Genomic DNA, 23,158 nt, shown 5'->3' on the forward strand with positions numbered 1-23,158 from the left:
TTCTGAAAGTTTCCTAAAATTAAGGTCACCAGTGCAAACTAAATAATTCACCTCCACCTATTTTACCCTTGTTTTGCCTAAATATGAATGCATTTTATTACCTGCAAATTATTGCTCGTAAATAGTAAGCCTGTAAGATACCTCGATAGTCCCTTATTTTTTTTTTCTTTTTTTGTGTGTGATTTACTGCAAATATATTCAGCATTTGACTGATTAAATAGACCTTCGGCAACCTTGAGGGTCACTGTGTAGAGTATGTACATAGAAAATGCATCAGCCCATTGTACCCTGGCAGCTAATGAGATTGGTCGTTAAGTAAATGACACAAAGCCTACAAAAAAAGCTTAGCAGCTCACTAGAGTATCACAGAGTGTCCCTGCACACCACACAACGACACAAACACTGGACTAACCTAGCCCACCCCTGCTTTATTCTACATCACTGCTTCCCTGATGTCAGCGTGAGAGGCAGAACAAAGGCTAGGAGGCACCGGTAAGTCAGTCTGGCAATTAAGCCCTAGGGAGAAAGTAGAACAAATCTTAGCCTAACCGTGGGGCTGAAAGTCCGTTTCTTGACAAGTAGGTCAGAATGAGATGATTTTGTTATCACTTCTGGAAATATTGCTTCAGTGATCAATGCTCATATGTTGTTGTTATTGTTGTTTTGTTTGGCTGTTTCATAAAAGTTTTTAAATTTCAAAAGTAAAGTGTACCCCAAAATGCAAGTGAACTTGAATTTGAGAAGTGGGTTATTTGTTGGAAAAACAGTGCTTTCACAAATGACTGCCTTTCAGGTGTGTGTTCAGGTTTGAAAAACTTTCAAATGCATGAGGCAACTTTGATTTTAGTTAGCCCTATTGTTTTTAAATGAAAAAAGGTAGCCTGGGGCTTGCATTTGTACAGTGAAGTTCATTCTTAGTCGGATTCACTAAGATATATTTGACATCATACATGGTATAACTATTTCTGTGATCATTATCTTATAAATCAAACACAGAACTAGAAAAGGAAAGCTCCTCTTTTTTTCCCCATGTATTCCACTCCTCTTGAATCTGCAAATAAAATCCTTACTGCAAGTGTGTAATATTGAATAGGATTTGTAGTTATTTGCTTGCTGTACTTGGGAAAAAAATCAAAGCCATCTGACACTGAGCAGCATTAACTTACTGTGTCCCTTGGAAAAATGCATTGTAGTATTGAAGTATAACATTGCAGGATCCTTTTAGAGAAATATGGCAACAGGAAGTTGCCAGAAAGTCTTATTTGCCTTGCTGTCTGCCTTACACTTGTGTACTCAAAGGATGCTTAGTTCAAGAGAAGATGATATTGTTACAAGACATTCAGGTAAATTGATTATTTTATTCTAAGAATTGTTAGCTAAATAGATTGTCAACATTTTAATAAACTCTGATAATCTCTTTGAAAATATTCTTAAAAGTATTGTTAACATAAGTATGATGTTTAAAATGGATGGATTCTTACCAATGTCAGAATTCAATATTTTAAAGACAGTCATTTAATATTAGAAAGGCATATCATAATCAATTATTCATGACTTAAAACTCTGTATTATATAGAAACCAGTTTGTTCAATTGTATTACTTGCCCTGAACCATTTTTATTTCTATAAAAATATAGAAATATTATGATACATAAATATCACTTGTTATTAGTATTCATGAGAGATTCATAGTAGAGATTCATAATGTAGGATGGGTGATCAAAGGTCACATCTCTTTTTTTGTCTTGAAATACTTTACTTCTTCCAAATGTATTTCCAACATTCACTTTATTTATATAATTCATTTTTAAGACCAGATGTGTATAGTACATAACATATTATATATATTACAAACTCTAAATATTATTTTGTAGTAACCAGATTTTAGAAGGTAATAGATTTTGGGAAGAAAGTGGTACAACTGTGTCTTGATAATATCAAGTAGTGTATATGTAAGGAAGATACACTTTGATTTTACTAATTTCAGATTTTTTTAAATATGTAATCTTAGCATCACACCTTTAATGTGATAGAAAGCATGGAAAAGCAAGCTATTTGAAAATGGCTATAATTGCTACCTAGAAATTATAGGTTAAGGCAGAGTCATGCAACTAGTTTACTTTTTCAGGAATATATTGGGTTATCTTTCTGTACTGAACATTTTATATTTGATTCTCATGTATTGTAGTTTATTTCTTCTGAATTTGTTAATGTTCATAGTGTTAAACAAGAGTGAATTGTCAGAAAACACACCATCCTTTTGGAGGGCTAGAAATATTTCACCCCTGTCTTCACCAGCATAGCAAAGTATGAGGAGACTTGACTAAAGTATGTTAGTTGCAGTACTCTGAGAAAAATTGAGTGGAATTTCTTCCACAGAAATATAGTTGTCATTCTTCAAAATAAAATAGAGCTAAGTTATAATTAAGGTAGAAGAGCATAGATCATATTTTTTTATTTATGTGAACTTATCTCAACTAATATTTGCTTTGAATTTGAAAGATTTTTAAAGTTTGTGAAAATTCACTGAGGAAATGGCTTTATATGCTACATGACTTTCTTTAAAGAAATTTGAGGAACTTAAATTCTGTTGTAAGAAGGAAACTTTGCAGTAACAAACTTATTGAGGTTGACATATTTGACGAATAGGTAGTATGAAAACTACTTGCTTCAAAGGATTGTACCAGGTGCTGTGAGTAGTAGAGGGAACTCATTCACATCTCTAAGGGGTCCATAATCTAACAAGTATAAAGCATTTTCTACAGAACAAGGCAGTCACTCTAAGACCCATATAAATGACACAAAGTGACCAGAGAATCTCCCCTCGTCTTGAGGTCATGTATTTGAAATCTCAGTCTCTATTGATGGTGACCCTCATAAGTTACTTAAGTTCTCTGGGCCTCAGTTTCCTGGTCTCTGAGATAGGGACCAGGGTAGAGAAATGTTGCATTGTCATTTATGTGAATATTAAGTAAAATAATGTCTCTAAAACCCCTGGTATGTCTTAGGTACTCAAAAGTGTTTTGTGTGTGTGTTTTTTTTTTTTAACGGACACATAGTGTTTGAGACAGTAAGTGGGCATGTCTATATCATGTTTATACTTTCTACACCTTTGCCTGTACCAGGTCAGAACTCTTTCTCATGTTTTCACTTTCAGAGTCATAAATTTTATGAGATTCCTTGAGAAGGATTGGGAAAATTCCATTTTACGTGACTGAGTACTCTTGTCAAGGCTAAGGTAACAAGTTAAAAATACTAAGTGTCTATTTAGTATATGTGATCAAAATTAGCTTAATTTGCATCATTTTAAAACGACAATCAAAAGTATATATTAGAATTTTATTACATTTCAACTTAAACTTTTGGCAAGCAGAGATACTTAATTTTATTTAATTTTAGGGTGGCTATCTATTAATTAAATATCTAATTGTAGCAAAATCTTTATCTACTAACATTTTTTGAAATTTCTTTTTAAAAATTAATTTTCTTTTCAAAAATTAATTTGTTTTTGCCCCTTTGGAATTTATTTCATGAGGCTTTTGGTTTAGATAATTTCTTTTCATGGAAATAGTAAAAAATAATTTTTTCTCTTCAAGGACATTATGACTGAAAAATATTTTATCATATGATAAAGAAACTTGAAGGTAATTTATTGCTAACCATTTTGAAATTCCAGCCCAGTGAATTCTAACAGATACCTTACTTTCTTTATTGGCATTTGAATGCTGTCAAGTGATTCATCATATTTGTAAGCTTTTTGGCAAAAATTTATTACTTAAAAGTTTAACTTTTCAGATTTTTATGTATAAATGTATATCCTAATAGGGCTTGAGCTACACATTTAATTTGCAACTTTGTGAGACTTCTGTTGTTAAAAATAATTTCTAGTCTCATATATCCACAAGTAAATTGTGTTGACCTACAAAATTGTCAATGCCTTCAAAGTCTTTTAGTAACTTATTTGCATTATTAATTATTATTAATTACAACTATATAATAGCTTTTCAGATCATAACATTTTATTTGACTTAACTAATGTAAAAAATGAAGGTGCTACAGGTATTTGCAGAAAATACATGTTCTCCGAATATTGTATTTGTTGGTTTCTCAAAGTAAAATATTTATTAATTGATATACTATAGAAATAATGATTTACCCTTGGTAAGTCTATGAAAAACATTTGCATTATTATTTCATCAAAAAAAGTGCAAATTTCTGTGGTATATTTTCTATACCTTTTCAAAAATTTAAAAGTAGCATACTTAGTTAAATTCAAATTCCTAAATTGTGAATTTCTCCTAATGAAGCAAACATGGCTATAGTGAGTTGCCTCATCGTCCTCTTCAGATGTATCCTACACAGATCCAGTTTCTATATGAGTGAATCCAGACTTGGTATGAGACAAAAGTTAGTTATCTTTACTTATAATGATATGCAGAACCAGGTTGAAATGAAATGGTTAATTATTCAAATAGTGTAAACAATATTTTCATTCCTGGGATGTATATTAAAAAGAATAAGAAACAAATTTTTTAAATGTTATTGAAAACCTAATTTGTAAAATAATGCCCTCAGTTTGTTGTTTTGTTTTTATGGTATATTAAGTATGAGTTAGAATAAGGTATTTACTGCTTTTAAATGTTCTTCTTTCAAATATCAAACAATGGTAGGGGATTAGTCATAACATTTCTATTCTGAAGGGTGAAAATGGGGTGAGGATGAAATATGCTCATGAAGAAAATGAAATCAAGAAAAGATTGAGGCTGACAATATAACAACTCTAGAAAGGGGGTGAAAATTAGAGCATACAACCTATTATGCATAGAGCCCTGATCTCTTTTTGTGTGGAAGATACCAGTGCCTACCAAAAGGGTTAAAGAAAATGCATTCTGTTGCATCTGCTTACTAAATCCCTTACTTTAGTAGAAATTCAAATTTTGTAAAGATTATTCGTTTTATTGATGCATATAATTATAATCACAAGCCATCTGCTGATTTGGCAGGCATGGTTAAAATTCTCTAACTCTCATAACCTTTCAAGTACAGTGCCCTTGGGACTCTATTTCACTTTTATATTTTGGAAAACATGTAGGGACAAATAAGGGCGGTCATCTGCAGAATGTCAGACCTGAGGAAATGAAAGAACAGAGATCAGGGTTTGCTGTTGTGGTTATTTTTAATGGTAGAGGAAGTTCTTTTTTCCTTTCTTTTTCTTTTTTTTTTTTATTCTGACTTCATGAAGGATTATCTGACTTTCTATGATGTATTTGGGAATTTTTTTCCTAGGGATTAAAGCACTATCACTTTACTCCTGAAAGGCAGGTTCCAATTCTAAACAAAACAAATAAAATATAGTTCCAAATATTGCTTATATTAGTTTTCAAAGGTAAATTAAATATATTTCACCTAGACTTTTTAAAGTAAAAGTCCACTGGTCTTATTTTTCTGAATATACATATACAATTAAATGATTTTCCAGCCATAGTTTTCAGATTGTAGAACAGTTTATACATTTTGTATGTACAAGCTATTTGGTTTAAAGATCAAATTTCCAAACATTTTTTTAAAGAAAAACATGTATTGACCAAATTTTTTTAGGGCAGGTATTTTGTTGTCCTTCTTTGCTACTATAAACATGAAGTTTGGTGATATTCCAGACATGATCTACTTACTTCCTTGGAAATGTTTCTACATAATCAAATTTTGTCAACCAGGGGACTGCAAGGGTCAGGTTTTAAAGATTAGAAATCTCCCTTCTTCCTTTTCTTCCTCTCTCTCTCTCTCTCTCTCTCTCTCTCTCTCTCTCTCTCTCATACACACACACACACACTTACCTGTTAAATTGTCTATTCAAGAACTATTTCTTGGAGTTTGACAAATAAGAAAAAGAAACTCTTTTATGTTTATATGATGATAATACTAGTAATGATCATGTTGAGTTATTCATTTGAATTATGTAATTATTATTTGTAATATTAAATTCACATCCCTTTTTTCAGATGAACTACTGAAGCTGAGAGTCATTAAGATGCTTTTCTTAGGTCACCAGCAGGATTAAGGCTTGAGTCCAAGTAGTACAGAACTGAATTGTTCCTCAAACTGTGCTCTTAATCTTCTCCTATGCTATGTGGTATCTGGACACAGGATAAAAGGGAAAAGACATGTCACAACATAGTGTCAAATAGCACTGGGTTCCAAGCATGGCTGGGTTCTAGTCATAGGAAAATACCATTAAATAAATAGTTGAATGATCCTGATAAAGTGACTTGACAAGTTGTTTTATTTTCCTTATCAATAACATCTGCCCCATTAAGGAAAAAGCTATGTGACCCTTGGGGTCATTTTTATTACCCAAATTCTATAATTCTATGAACTTTTAATAGTTTAAACATTCCATGAATTTGAATAGTAGATCATAGACAGCATGAATCTTCATTAGAACTCTTTGAAACATGTACATTTAGCATGCCAATTAACCTTGATATCAAAAGTAGGCTTTCTAAGAACCATATGGGCTTTAACTCTTATGATAAATATCAGGTCAAAAGTTAAATATTTGGCCAAACAACCAGAAATCTTAGCTCTGTGAATATAAACATAGATATTTAGAAACATCTAATAGTTGGTTCCTTCTTCTGAGTAGTTTGGTGTCAAACAGAAGATACTATTTTTATAATAAATAACAATAATAATAAAGCACTGACATAGTACCAACCACTCTTCTAAGTACTTTACACCTTAAATTAGTTTAAATTCTGAACACAGCCATGACCAGAGTATCCACCTAAAAGGTAAGCTCTGCTGTCATCTCCTTTTTATACTTAAGAAGAGTAACCCATGGAGAGGTATTATGACCTGCCTGGAACTCCATGGCTGAAACTTTTAGAGTCTGGACTGAACTCAGCACTATGGCTAGAGCTCATATGCCTGGACAGCTATGCATTCTGCTTCAGTGTTTTCTTTCTCTGGGCTTTTTCAGATTTCACTTTGCTTAAAATATGTTTTGACACATCAATTATAGGTAACAGATATGTTTAGAAAATTTGTAATATTTATTTTTCTATTTTAGATATTAAATAGATTTAAATGATCTACTGATATAGTTTCCTCAAATTATTGTAGAAACAGGCCTGGAAGTATTTTTTGGTCTTTTGAAAATACCATGTTGAAAATATAATACTAAGCAAAAGAGTCAAGTTCATGAGACTTAAAAAATCCTTTAGAAGAAAAATCTAATTTAAATAATATTTTTTAGCATCTAGCAGAAAAATTAAGAACATATTGAGAAATGTAGAACTGTTTGTTAAAAGAAGGAATATAATACTACAGAGTTTCACTGTCAATAGAACTCTTCCTAAGTAGATGCTCTATCAAATGCAAAGGAAATCAAGATATTTTATTCCCACTAGGTGTGATTTTAGATATTGTTTATATTTTATATGCACTAAATTTTTCAAGATAGTGAAGTAAAACATATAAACATCATCCATAGAAAGTTGTGAACAGGTTACTTAAACTCTGTATATTCATTTGAATGAGAAACATTTATATTCCTAGAAGCTACCCAAAATACAGGAAATGAATGTAAGACATCTGCCCTCAAAGACATTATGAGTCAGAGTAGAGAATAGTGGCATAGGTTTGGTCATTGCTCATGTAATAGGGGAGACTTGTGCAATGCCATAGCTTTCACAAAGACAAAACTGGCTGTGGCCTCAGGCAGTTCCATTCTACCACAAAGTCTTATGTACGTGAGGCCAGAACAGCTCACAAGGCGGAGTATATTCTATTTTTCCTCTAAAAGATAAAGTATAAAGCATAGGTGACCTAAACAATAGATGGCCACCTTTGCTTAGAAGAACCATCATCACAGATTTCATAGAAGAGACATTTAAAGACTCAAATCCCTTCAGCAAACTTTCTGAGAATCTACTCTGTGTTAGTCATTGTGTTAAGCAGGAGAATACAAACATAAGTACTGTAAACTGTCACATCAAAGCAGGTGACACAATCAAGCTGACATTCACACTAGACCATGCTATGTAAGAGGCAAGCCCAGGACATAGATTGCAAAATGGGTAGTCATAAAAACAGTTATTTAACTTGCATTATGGAGTAGATATTTATTCAAGATAATAGATTCAGAAAGAAGGGATTATAGAGGAAAAGATGATATACATATTGAATGCAAGACAACCAGGTGGTGATGTTTAGTATACAATTGATCAATAGATCTGAAATTCAAGAACAACATCAGGTAAAGAGAGATAACATTTGGAAATTGTTTGCAAGAATAATACAGAGAATGAAAAAAGTGCCAGAATTAAGAAGTCTGGGGAATACCAATATTTGTTGGGAAGTTGGAAAAATGAACAAAGGAGGAATTTAGAGAAAGTTGAAGAAAACCTTAAGTATCAGAGAAAGCAAAGATACAAACAGTTTTCAACAAAGTTTAAGCAATAGTCTTACTGGAAAATGCAACATCAGATATCCCAAGTTGGTCACTAGTGTTCTTAGTCAGAGAACTATAGTAGAATCAAGGATGGAGAGTCAGATGACCATGAACATTTCTGTAGGGAAGAGAAGGTGAGAACAAAATGTCTGAAAATTTCAAGAAATTTGACTCTAAAGAACAGCAATAATGATATAGAAAGAACAAATGTGTTTATTTACTAAAGGGAAGGGACCAGAAGACTGAGGTTTGAAGATAGGAAAGAAAAGCTAGATGAACTAGAAAACAAATGTAGTCCAGCCCAATGAAGTGGATGATACAAATATATTTGTGAATTTATTGATGAGATGAAGACAATTCAAAATTGATAATCTCAATTTTTTTTGTAAAATAAGGCAGAAAAATTCTATATCAACTCTGTGTGAAATGGTTTAAAACTGTAATTGCTTTAGCATGCTAGTTTTTTATTAATTATTGCAGATACTTAGTACTATTGAAAACAAAAGATTCTACCTCACTCCTATTTATAATTGATATTGACTTAGAAATACGGAAGATTAATGAGAGCCAGAGAAGAGTTAGGAATTTTCCTCTTTGATTAGAGATGTTTTTGAAGATGAACACAATTAGAAAATACAAAGGGAAGCTGACAAAGACTTTTATTTTGGAACCAATGGAAGAAGGTATATGAATAGTGGGAGAAGGAAGAGATTGGCTTCTCTATATAGAAGAAATAGGTGGGAGAGTTGAGAGTAGTTAGTTTGGATCATAGTAGTCCACAGATACATTTAGGCTCTTAATATCTCCTTGTATTTTTCCTTCTTTTATACTGGAAATAGAATTTCAACTGTTAGTTTCTCTGTGACTTTACCACCTTTGGCTTGCACTTGGTCCACTAGATGACCTCTATGGGTTAGAAACTGATTTCTAACTGCTTTCATTCTTCTGCCCAAAGCTGTCCAAGAAGCATCTTATCACCTTTAAATGAAATGCAAGCTCCTGGCTGTCCTGTGGTGTGGTATAATTCTGATGGCCCCACCAGCTTTTTAAAACAGTTTTATTGAGATATTATTTACATATAACTTACCCATTTATAGTGAACAGTTTAGCAGTCTTTAGTATGTTCAGAGTTATGCATCTACCATCATAATCAGTTTTAGAACATTTCCATATCTTAAAAAGAAACTGCACCATTTGGTCATCACCCTCCCACACTCTAAGCTTTAGGCCACCACTGATATACCTTATGCTTCTGTAGCTATAATTATCTGGAAATTTCATATGAATGGAATTATACAATATATGGTCTTATGTCTGGCTTATTTCATTTATCATAATGTTTTCAAGGCTCATCCATGTTTTAGTCTATATCAGTAACTGATTCCTTTTTGTTGCTGAGTAATATCCCATTGTCTGGATATACCACATTTTGGTTATTCATTCATTATTTGATGAATATTTAGGTTCGTACCACTTTTTGACTATTATAAACAATGCTGCTATAAGCATTCATGTACATTTTTTTCTGTGTGTATGTTTTCAACTCTCTTGGGAATACATTTAGGCATTGAATTTCTGGATCATATAGTAACTCTGTATCTAACTACTTAAGGAAATTCCAGAGCTTTTTCCAATGTAACTTTACCATTTCACATTTCTAACAATAGTTCACAAAGGTCTGATTTCTTTACATCTTCACCTGCACTTGTTATTGTATGTGTTGCTATCCTAGTTGCTGTAAACTGGTATCTCATTTTGATTTGCATTTTCTTTAAATATTTATTTATTTATGCATACAAGAGCTGGGGTGCAGGCCTGAGATGTGGGGGTGAGAAGATTCACCAGAGACCAAGTGGGGAGCAGAACAGGCAGATCTACTGAAATACCCTGCTGAGGGGAGCAGTGGCCAAGACAGGAGAGGTCTGCTGAGCCATGTGGGTCACCTCCCTGGCTGGGCATCGCACTCATGCTGCAGTGGTTGCGGATAGCTTCATAGTGCTGTGTCTTAACCCCTTGAACAACAAGAGAGGCCCAATGATTTGCATTTTCTTAATGAATAATGAAGTTGAACCTTTTTTTCATGTGCTTATTGGCCACTTGAAAATAGACATTAGAGAAATGTCTATTTAATTACTTTACCCATTTTTAATTGAGTAATTTATCTTTCTATTATTGAATTGCAATTTCTCTTTTTATATTCTAGACGCAAGACTATTTTCACACTAGGTACAAAGTTCTTGTACCTTTTTTCAAATGAACAAAAATTATTCCTGCCTACATTACTTTTCTATAACATTTATCATACCTTTAAATTGCATTGCATATTTCTTGCTTCCTTGGTTTTTGGTTTGGTTCCCATGCTGGAATATAATTTCTGTGTTGTTCACCCCTGCTTCTCTATCACTTACCTCATGATGATGAGATTAAATAACATTTCGAGATCATAGAGTTAGTCAACGTCAGAGTTAGGATTCAAACTCAGACTGATCACACACATCACCATCAAATCTTCAGCCTTGGACCAGCACTCAATCTCTCCAGTCCAAAACTTTTCTCAGGTCGTTTATTGTTGTCTTCTCCAACATACAGGTTTTATCAGCTTTACCATATTTTGGTGTCCCCACTATACCTTTTTACTGATCTTCTAAACATTTCAAGTATGTTTCTAGTCCAGTTCAGAATATTTCCAGTATCTATCTAAATGTAGAACACAATTTCTCATTCCTTGTGATCCCACTCTATCACTGTAAATCTTTCTTTGGTTTGCTTAGTGAAAACCATGAAGTTATCTAGCTTCATGCTGCCATTGCTAGGCAGCAGGATGATCATGGGTGTCAGACATGATATTGAATACTAGTTGTTACTATTAGTATGATCTAAGCTTGCTCAACTTAAATTGTGAATAATAATCTCAATCTCCTTAAGTTACTGTGAGACTTTAATAACAATATGATCATTTATTTCCTGATTCTTTAAATTCAGTTTAGTTTCTTTGGACATTTATGACATGCCAGTCACTCTTCTAATTTTAACATATGATTGAACTAGCAATAATAGTTCTCAAATTTTAATACCCTCTCATCTTGGCCTTAAAGTCAGTAGTTAAATGTGTTAACATTATAGTAGAATTGCATATGCTTTTTGTACTTTTTTAATTTGTAAAATTATTTTCAATTTATAAATAAAATGCTCACAAGATTATTTTCTTCTTCAGGGGTAATATCATTAATCTGAAGATATAATATTTATATAACAGTCTACTTTAATCATTATATATACCCATCTTATAAACAAATTAGACAATATGTTTTCACCAGCATAACTTTTGGCTCCATGATAAGGATATTTCATATTATATCTCTAAATATTCGATCCACTGTTTTCCTAAAATTCATATCACAGAGGCAGTAACCTTATTAGAGTTCCCTATTTTCTTAATAATTAGCAATACTCTCACTGAGTACCTTGTCTTTATAAGAGAAACAGAGAGATAATTGTCCTTACCCTGAGGAACATCTGACCAACAGCAGATGATGAATGTGTCAACAATGATCCATTATGGTGGACCAGGTGTTATGGTAGGAGTTGTCATGACTTCTATGGAAACAGGGAAATAGACTTGGGACAGAAAAAGTTAACATGATGAAAGGAAGCCCATTCTGATTAATCTGAAACAAACTCTTGTTATGCACTTTGAAAACATATTGTGCAAATTAAGTCTTTAAAACAGTGATTCCATAGGTCTTCCAATGCATATTCTTTTTGTACATGATTCTTTGGAAAATTTTAATGTAGCCAAAAAATATGTAGTATGTTACCTCTGGGAGAAAACTAAGGTCAGATTCCTTCAGTCATCTGCCACAATTAATGAAACACCAATTGAACAATGAAAGCCAATAAAAGTAATAGAGGGCCTCCCCTGGTGGCGCAGTGGTTGAGCGCTGGGTTGCGAAGCTGCCCACAGCCTCTGCAGCACCAGTTCGATCCCCGGCCACCGAGGATCCCACATGGCACGACAGACCTCTCCTGTCTCGCCCGCTGCTCCCTTCAGCAGTGTATTTCTTCATCAGCCTGCCTGTTCTGTTCCCCGCTCTGGCTCTGGTGAATTCTCTCACCCTTCCATGCTTCTGACTGTACCCAGTGCTTGTATAAATAAATAAATAAATCTTTAAAAAAATAAAAGTAATAGATTGGAGTTGAATAAAATATAGGACAAAATTCCTGACGTGAACTGTACTGACTTCTGATTAATCGCATGTGACCACTATAAAACCAGATGTTCAAATGACTGAAGGCACTTACTTAGTCTGATTCATTGTAACTCTTAAAAGCTAAGATCAAGAAAGGAGATCAGTTGAGATCTTAACATTCATAGGAATGATCTGCTCATGAAAACATTATTATTTCTATTCTAAATTTGTATGATTGTAAGTTCTTCCTTACTCAAACTGTGTGTCCTGATGTTTGTGCTTGTGTAAAAGAGGTCATATCAAATCCTAATCAGATTGTTCTCCCAAGTTACAAAGAACTAAATGGAATACCAGTATCTTTTCAAAGATTGACATTTTATTGTCTATTTTATTTCTACAAAAAGAGTATATATACTTTTCAAGTGGCACACACCACACAGCCCTCTCTATTCACCAGGACTCTACTCCTTTTATATAAAATCCCTCCTTTTCTCCAGAATAACAAAGATTAACAAAGATTAATGAATATATGAGTAAATAAGTTAATAATACTTATTTTTTTGTTTACCAAGAGGACAGTTTAGACCTATTAGTCAAATTCCTTATTTGTGACTTCATCTTTTGTGTGTAGATGAGACTGATACTTTTTTCTTTTTTAAAGATTTATATACTTATTTATACAAGCACTGGGCACAGAGACTGATACTTTTAAAATAGCTTTGGGGCTTCCCCTGGTGGCGCAGCAGTTGAGCACTGGGCTGCAAAGCTGCCTGCAGCCTCTGCAGTGTTGGTTCGATCCCCAACCACCAGGGAGAGTCCCACATGGCATGACAGACCTCTCCTGTCTCGCCCGCTGCTCCCCTCAGTGGTGTGTTTCATCAGTCTGCCTGTTCTGTTCCCGGCTCTGGCTCTGGTGAATTCTCTCACCCTCCCATGCTTCTGACTGTACCCAGTGCTTGTATAAATAAATAAAATAAATAAATAAATAAAATAAATCTTAAAAAAAAATAAAGTAAAATAGCTTTGTTAAATATCAGTGGGATAACAAAACCAAATAAGGGGTGGCAAGAATTCAGAAGGGCTATTTGTTCATTTCATATTTTTCTCATATGCTTACTGCTATTTCTTATCTTGAGCCATATTCTCCCAACTTTACTAGAGTATAATTTAATGAGTTCATGTTTAAGAACACAATAGTTTTCCTGGCCTGGGCAGATAGATCAAGGCCAAAGCACTTACATTCTGTTCAGTGAGCAACTTCCACCTCCTTTTTTTTTTTTAAAGATTGATTTATTTATGCATACAAGAGCTGGGGTACAGGCCAGAGGTGTGGAGGTGAGAGGATTCACCAGAGACAGAGTGGGGAACAGAAAAGGCAGATTAACCGAAGGACACTGCTGAGGGGTGGAGCGGGTGAGTGAGGAGAGGTCTGCTGTGCCATGTGGGTAGCTCCCTGGTCAGGGTTAGAACTCATGCTGCAGAGGCTGCTGACAGCTTCATAGGTTGCAGCTTAACCCCCTGTGCCACCAGAGAAGCCCAACTTCCACTTCTTTACTAAAACACATGTAGTGGTGTTTCATCTACAATTTTTTTTTGCTACCAACTGGTTGCACTCATCACTTTTTAAAACATACATTCTTATGAAAAATGTAGGTTTTTTTTTTAAGGGTAGGGCTTTTTTGGTATTAGACTAAAAGTTTCTTTATTTGTTAAGAAGTTTTCAGGATAATGTGTTCTTCAAAATAACAACAATCAAAAAGGAGTACTTCACGTATCAGTGTAGTGAAAAATATGTCAATTTACTAGAGCTGGCAAAACACTGATTATCTTAGGAAATTTGCATCCTTATTTGATGATGCTTGATGTTTTTCATTGAAAAATAATGAAACTTGTGTTTATGACGTAAGTTTTAATTAATTCAGTCCTATGTTTTATTTGCTTTTGGCAATTTTCAATACTGTGTACTCTTAGATTTGTAATGTGGGGGCTTATATTTGATAATGTCACCTGTAATGAAGAGTATGTAATTTAAATAGATGTTTCTTTCTTGACATGAATGGTTTCTCCTGAAGGGAAGATCAACTTTAATAAGCTATAATATATAATATGGTTGTCAGAATGTACTTCAATGATGGAGAAGAACATCCACCTTTTAATCTGCTTCTTTCTATCTAAAGGGACTAAAAGAAAAGCAAATAAATAGCTGTAAAGTGGAAGAATACAAGTCATATGGATGCACAAAGGCCATGTGGATCAATTTAGCCTTCAGAGAAGGGATTCTTCACTGCAGTTCTTATGTGAATATCTAAGATGACAGTTCTCAAAGGGTAGCCAGGATCTAGAATCATGATATAAAAACATAATTCCTGGGCTACGTTTTTTAAAAAGTCAACATTCTAATCAACTTTCATGTACAAATAAATCTAAGATCGGTACTATGCTTTTTTGTTGGCTTCTGTCCTTTTAAGCTTAGGTCACTTTCTTTGACTTTAGTTTTTTGTAGTTAAAGATTCTTTTTTGGTTTGTTTGTTTTTTGTTTTTTAAATTTATTTATTTATACAAGCACTGGGTACAGTCAGAAGTGCGGGAGGGTGAGAGAATTCACCAGAGCCAGAGCAGGGAACAGAACAGGTAGATTGATGAAATACACTGCTAAGGGGAGCAGCGGGTGGCAGGAGAGGTCTGAGCGCCATGTGGGACCTTTGCCGGTGGTGGGGGATCGAACCGGCGCTGCAGAGGCTGCGGGCAGCTTCGCAATCCAGCATTCAACCACTGAGCCACCAGGGGAGGCCCAGTAGTTAAAGATTCTTAACAGTGAAGTTAGTTACAAACTTTTAAGAATCTGTCTCATCCCATTAGGGTAACTTTTCTAATGCTAAGAAATCAGTAAGACAAAGCTTTCTGTGAAGGCTATAAAGTTTGCCTTTTTCTGAGGATTTGGCATTTTACATCTACTTGTCGTGACTCCAGTGGCCCGAGAGGAAAAGAATAGTTGACCAAGTGCAGTCTTATTTGTGAAAATACTTCTAGCATGGGGACACATGAAAATTAAAGGATTAAAAAAATCCTTTTGAAATCTTTGCACAACAAACACCCCTGTATGTAAATAGGACTGTCACTTGGTGTTTGTCCACAGCTAGAGCTCCAGATGAACCAGTGTAGTGTGCGATGACAGGAACAGCTGACTCATTAGCAGAGAGCAGTGAAAGGTAATTAACCCTGGGAAAAGTACAGCTGCCGTGCGGGCTGTTCCTTTCTGTAGGATCTGATTAGAAATTAGTGTTAAACCACTGATTCTTTTTTTTTTTTTTTTAAAAAAAAAAAGATTGTCATTGATAATTCACTTTCACTCTCAGGTGTGTTCCCAGAAAAGGTTCTCAAATGTATTTATACACAATAGGGTTCAAATCTAAAAAGCATTTTCTGATAAAAGTAGACACCTGTTTTTCTTGTTGAGGGGTAGTCCTTTCAAGTGAGTATTATGTTTGACTATTGAAGATCGGTGGTGCCCCAACCCATATTCTGATAGTCAGTATGTAAATTACTTGAAAGTATTGCTTTATACAGTTAATAAGCTGTGGATAATTACCATTTAATTAAGTTTTCTCTTTTTTTCTTTCCATTTTTCCTCTGACAATGCTTCTCATCAGTAGCAATGGAAACTCTCCAGTTCAGATCCAGTGGATATTAGACAAGGTAAGTGAAGACTATTTAAAAATTAACTTTCCCTTGAGAGATAAGTAATCCCTAACTCAGGAAGTTAAGGAACTTGGTTTTAGGAAAAAACTAAAGATAACTGATTTTGTAAATGTTATCACCATGGTAAATTCAGTTATAGTCATATTTTTGAAGAGTCTGTATATCTATTTATCTCAATTTATGACTTCACAAATCTCTTATATGAAATATTAGTAATTTAACACAGATGAAGCTAAAGAATGTGATAACCAGAGAAATGGCCCCCAAAGATGTCTCTGTCATGATTCCTAACATCTAAAACGATGTTACCTTACATGGCAATAGGAGGGCAAATTGGGAGATTACCCTGGATTATCCAGGTAGGCCAAAGTAATCACATGGTTCTTAGGAGAAAGGGAGAAGTGTGAAACAGGAAGATGTGACTTGAGAAAGACTCAACTTAACCCACCTTTACTAGCTTTGAAGATGGAGGAAGATGAGCCAAGGAAAGCAGCAGTTTCTTAAAGCTAAGAACAGCTGTCAACTTATATATAGCCAGCAGGAAAACAGAGACCTCAGTCCTGTAATAGTAAGGAACTGGAGTCTGCAACCACCCAAACAAGCAAGAAAGTGAAGTCCCTTTTGGATTCTTGAGAAAGGAATGCAGCCAGTTTGGTTTCAGCCTGGTGACACTACCAGACTTTGGACCTACAGCACTGTAAACTAACAGATTTGTGTTAAGCCACTAAATTTGTAGAAATTTGCTACAACATAAATAGAAAACTGATGCAGACTATAAATCAACAAGTAGATGGGATTTTTTTTTACAGTTGGAAATAGAAATCCTACAAAGAATTTCCTGTGTTTGAATGAAGAGGAGAAAAAAATTTTCTAGAGGTCAAGACTGGTAAATAGTGATTAGGAACTGAATGATCATTTTGTGGATCCTAATGATGGTTATCATCAACTCCAAGATTTCTACCTTCTGCTTTGCATCATCCCTCCCCACACCAAAAAAAAAAGTTCTCCACAAGATATTTTTGACAACACAGTGCCTGTATTATCAAGGTGCAAATGGGTACGTGACTCATTGAAACCATTAGTAATGTCTATTTTTAATTGTGCCAGGTGAGAGGAATGGAAAATCAATGGATAGAAGGCAAGGTCCATGTTGTGGAGGGAAAACAGATATTTCCAAAATATACTGGCTTAGTGCTTAAAGGGAGATGATTGTCATGCAATACCTGGTTCTATGTCTTTCTACCTGCGTGAAGAATGAGTAAGGTAGTGAGCACACTTTGTTATTACTCTTCATATGTAAAATTGGCAATACCTTCCCACAGGCACATCCTGAGAGTACATGTAAGTACTAAACAAGATAGTAAAGTTTAGAATTTCCAAGAGCATCAATTACTTCATACGAGTTATGTAAAGGTTTATATTTATTTGGAAAATGTCATTTTACTTATTGATAATAATGATAGATTAATTTTGTGTTTTCTCATGGTCAGAACCATTTTATTTCCAGTACAATAGTCATTAGTTAAAACCAAATGGATATATGTTGCTTAAAGTAAAATATAAGTACATAATTGTCAGGACAATTTGATAAATTGTGAATGAAGAAAGCGAGGTATAAATTGGGAATCAGGTATAGCTAACATGAATTGGAGATCTTCCTAAACTGCTTTGTCACCAAATTTGGAAAAATAAGACTTTATTTCTATTTTACTTTTGACTCGTATTACCAAAGGGACCAACTGAAATCGTAAACCATTTTTTCATATAAGTTAGATAAAAGTATACATTTTGGAAAATCTATCCATCAAATATGCTATCCTTCATGCTTGATCTTCTTTGTATTTGGGAGCTAACATTTTCAATATAAAGGAAGACAGAATTGTAAATTGTTTTTAGCTGGTATAGCAATCAACACAAAGTCAATAGCGTCCCAGTTGGTGTTCTGGGATGCTTTATATTGAAATACAATTAATAAAATATTATCTCAAGCATCTGATGAGTACTATTTTTGGCTATTTCAATTCAATTCAACAATCATGTATTGTGCACTTACTCTCATCGTTGCATAACATTATGTTGCATTGAAAGGTCAATAAGATACAGATCCTCATACCCATGAGTTTATGCCAGCACAGGAACATTAAATGTACATAAGTGAATACAATATCAAGCAGAACATCTTGTAATCAAGATGAAAGTGTCACCAAAATCCTCTAGGAACACAGATTCTAAGAGTTGCTATCACTTGAACTACAATGCGAGTAGCAAGTCATGTTTGGGGATTTTTACAGTCAGATTTTGCAGTTTGGACATTGAAGTTCCCTTGAAAGTTCCAAATGAAATCAGCAAATTCTAAACATTAATTTTAGTTATTTAATTTTTACCATCTAGTCTTCTCTGCCCTTCATGAAATAATATAAAATTATGACTTTAATATATTGTTTAATCAAGTCAAGGACAATTTTGACTATTTATAGCTTTTAAATTGGTCTTTGGGGACATTTATTTACTTCAGTGAAAGTTCTCTGAATCTCCCTAGGGATGAATTCTTCAGGAATCATCATTTTGTGGATGCTTTTCCAGTCTGATCTAAGTCAGAGCTCCAAATTGTTCCTTCTGCCTCCCCCCATTAATCATACTTCCAATTCATGCCAGAATCCTCAGTTTGATGGTTTGTACTTGTGAGGACAAGAGGGTGCCCACTGTCTAAAATTGAGCAATTTATTGACTGGTATTTAATAAATGTGTATTGAAACAATAATAATTAATTCTTTAGGAGAAAGATACTTCTAATAAATGAAACCATATTAAACAGAGTAGTGAAAATAAAATCTAACATTGACGTCACCAATTGAGAGGTATGCCATTTTCTTTGTAAATTTTAATATACTTCCATTCCAAATCTTAGTTAGAGAATAAAGACAAATGACCATATTCTTTTATTTAATTTTAATTTAGAGAATATAGTGAAGATTTTAATGAAAAAAGCAGTTACTGTTAGAAAAACAGCAGACTTGTTGAAAACTATTAAAAATCTATTAAAAATGGGTAAAGAAAACAGAAAATGTCTAAAGATAGGAAGTGTATCATCTAAAAATCTATACAGTAAAATCACTTGGAAAAAATTCCCTTTACATAATAAAAAGCCTCAGTTTTGAATCAACAAGTGCTCTTTGAACCTTATTAAAAATGTTTTGACATTATAAGATTGTTTGGCATAGATTTACTCAAAATAGTACATTTAGTTGCAACATAAGCCTTGAATTTAAGTGGTTAGTTTAATAAAATAGAGTTTCCATAGTTACCACAGGAGAACAGAGGATAACTTTTATTCTTTGGCAGGTAGGAAGGGGTTTTAGAGAAAAGATTAAGCAAACAGACCCAAGCAGATTCATTTTGTGGGGCTTCACAGCTGATTGACTTTTTAAAAGAGGAAACTCTTGATATTACAGGAAATTGAAATGTGTAGCAGCACATTAAGAAATCTGAACATCTCTTTCTCTGGGCATTTCAAGCTGGATTGAGTCTGAGAAATTTAGCTTAATAAGATATCTCTGTGAGATACTTTTTTTTTTCTCATAGCATTCAGTTAATAAACAATGTCATAAACAAGTTGTAAAAGATGCCATGTCAAAGACAGCAATGCCATGCTCTATGTGACAGATTAGGCAATCTTCAGTCTAACTTTATTATTCTTGAGCAACATTTTGTGGAAGGGTCTGATGGAAGGGAAGTGGAAATCTACACTGGTGTAAATGTCTTCCTCTGCTGGCTTCATTGTTTTCTCAGTTTGGAGTTGAGATGTGTTCTCTCTCAGTGTTAATGTAGGTCACTGTCAGTGTTGTCCTTTGCTGTGTCTAACCCAAGGAGTTTTTCACAGTTGACTGTTGGGAAACAAAATGATGTGGTTTCTGCTATCTCACCTTCAACTCTTGAGTCTTTGAAGCACAGTGATTAACAGGACTTTTACAAAGTTTCTATGTAGTTACAAGGACAGTTTCAATCTTCTGTCATTTTTTTGCATTAGCCATGATTATGCTTTTACCACAAAAATGCATTTGTTTTAAAGGTAACAATACAGACTAGGAGAATAGCTTATGTTTCATCTATATTTATCAGCACTCACTGTACATTTGTGTCTTCATTACCAGGAAATATTAAGGGACATTGTGCCATCTATTCCTGTTTACAGTTTATTATGCAGAGATAGGAAACACTTAGCATGTAAAATGAATGTAGAAATTATTCCTGGATAGAAACACGGACATTTCCCACTCGTTGGCTCTTTCTCCTCCATCACCGGATCAGAGTGTAATTGTCAGTAATCAGGCCTGCTTGCTGCTGATAAAACCACTCTGAATGCTAGCAGCCTTCTTTGTGTGATGACTCAATTATTCCAGAAGTGCCTCATCAAATCTGCCCCATCAGCTGGGCTAATAAATAAGGAGAAGAAACTGGCCCCCCAAAGCAAATTATAAATCCATTTGCATTAACCATTTCGCTGGTCCATGATCTAGGCAGAAATAAGCATGGCAGATTGTGTTAAGCTTATTTGAATATGCTTATAATGTTTACAGCATGCAACTTTTTTCCCCACAAGGTGTTGGAATTATCAGTTATGAATGGCATCTAAATGTAGTTATGTTAATTGCAGCAAGGCTTTAAGTATCTTTGAGGGCTATTTTGTTACTTAAATCAGGTGAAAGTTAAATCCTCTTGCAGAGAGAAGAAATAGGGTCTTGTGCAAGTTATTGGCATTGCTTCAGAGTTAAGGAGAAGAGGGCTGTTTTATGTTTACAGGTACTGGAATAACAAACACAAATACTACACTGTCTGGTAGTGCAAGGTACAATTACTTCCTATCTATCACAGTGGAAACCAGGTGTTATTTTGATGTTCTGTATGACTTGGGCAATTTACAAAGGAAAAATGAAATGAAAGTAGAGAACAGAGAAAGAAACATACTTCACACCTCATAATTTCCATAGCTCTGCTTGTACTTAAAAATTCCTTGAAAGATATTATGTGGCAGAAATTTCAAGAAGTCAGTCAATGTAGTAAGAATTAAGTCCATCAGTGGAAATTTTATGCATTGTTTGATGAATCTTACTTTATTCTTTGAAAATTACAAACCATACTAAATAAAAGGAAATGTGGTATATATTTAAATTTTGTTGATCACTCACAGAAGCAAAACAAATGTTCAAAATGGAATAAAAAGCACTTTGACAACTAATATCAAAGTATTAAACTTATTGAAATGTAATGATTTAAAATCCAAACCATTCTCCCTAAAAGTGATACCATTAACCCAACATGCAAAGCTGCCTTTCTGCAGAGTACCTCTAGGGTTTTTTTTTCTTACTTCTGCTACAATCAGGAACCTAATTATGAGTTGATGGTAAACTTAAAACTTGTAAATAAAATTTATTTTTGCTTACCTAAAACAACTTATGTGAAACACTATGTCTCTTCATTGCTCCTGCCAATGAAGCATTGTTTTTAATATCAACCTGGGGAGCTACACAGTAGAAAGTCATCTTTGACAGCATAATGTAAAGTGACAATAGGTTTACATAATTTTAATACATCAATTTCTAAATAGGTAATCTCTGACCATGATGGAAAGACCAATTCTATAGCTCATTGATTAGAAACTCCAAAATAAAGGGTTTAAGAGTTCATTAGACATTTAATGGAGCAACATGGCAAATGCAAAACCAAAGAATTTGATTGTCTTTCCAGGCAAAGATATCATTAAGGTTTATATGAAATTTGACTTTAAATTACCATACTGATGAATATAAAAATAAACCTGGGAATTTATTCATTTGTTATATAGAACGGTAAAGGACTGCCTGACCAGTCATTAAAAAACAAACAAACAAACAAACAAAAAATCGAAGCCAGTATAACTTCCTTTTCAACACTTAAACAAAAATTGGTGGACATTTGGAATTTATGAGTGATTAAGAGATTTAAACTGTTGGTAGTTGTGAAGACAAAGTCTCATGGGATAGAAATACCAATGTAAATATTCAGGCATTCTTCTTGTTAAGAAATAAATGGTCTTCGGAACTTGTATGGGCATTCCTAACTTCTGAGAGGATCTTGCCATGTTTTACCATTCTGACTCAGTCAGAATTGACAAGTGAACTCCAAAAGGAAATTGATGGTTTTGGTGAGCTCATATTAGTTACACTGCAGGGCATCAAGTGCTACATATATTTCATATTACATTTATTTTCCCGTTTACTAAGTTGGTCACATTGAGTTCAGTTTGGAAGAAACTATTTTTTACTCTGTCCTTTTGAGCCATCAGTAAATTTATGGTTCTCTGGTTTGTGGACACAATTAGCATATGTAGCATATACTTTAGGTCACTTGTACTCCCTATCCTCACTAAATTAAATCATATACTCTCTTTTTCTGATGTACCGATTCATCACATGATATTATTATTGGTTTAAAGAACTATCTTTTTTAGAAGCAGACATGCACCCAGGAAGCATCTGTAAAGAACTAAGAATACCTAATTTTGGCATACAGTAGACAAATGGGGTACTTTGTGATGAATCCATTTACCATGTGAAGCCATATTTTATTTACAGGTACACTTAAGGGTTATGTAGTCCATTAAGTTATTAACACCTTGGTTGTCAGATAGTTTTAAGATTGATGTTTCATAAAAATACAAGCTTCAGTACAAATGAGTTCTTTTTGATAGGTAGAAGAACTAACTGTGCTGCTTGTTATAGGAACCTGATCAGGAATGTAAGTCCTGAAGTTTTATAAAAAAATAATATTTTTTATCCAT

General features: G+C 33.9%; 1 protein-coding gene across 1 annotated transcript in view; it reads left to right on the forward strand.

Annotated features, from left to right (window-relative positions):
• Positions 1-319: 319 nt before the first annotated feature.
• ST18 (ST18 C2H2C-type zinc finger transcription factor) overlaps positions 320-23,158 on the forward strand; it is a gene marked incomplete at both ends in the record, with an annotated part of 133,843 nt that continues 111,004 nt past the window's right edge. Inside the window, 2 exons of the mRNA XM_084230244.1 lie at positions 320-492; positions 16,293-16,338. The remainder of the gene's footprint in view (positions 493-16,292; positions 16,339-23,158) is intronic.

Source organism: Talpa europaea (assembly GCF_964194135.1).
Source record: "Talpa europaea genome assembly, chromosome: 3".
NCBI lineage: Eukaryota > Metazoa > Chordata > Mammalia > Eulipotyphla > Talpidae > Talpa > Talpa europaea.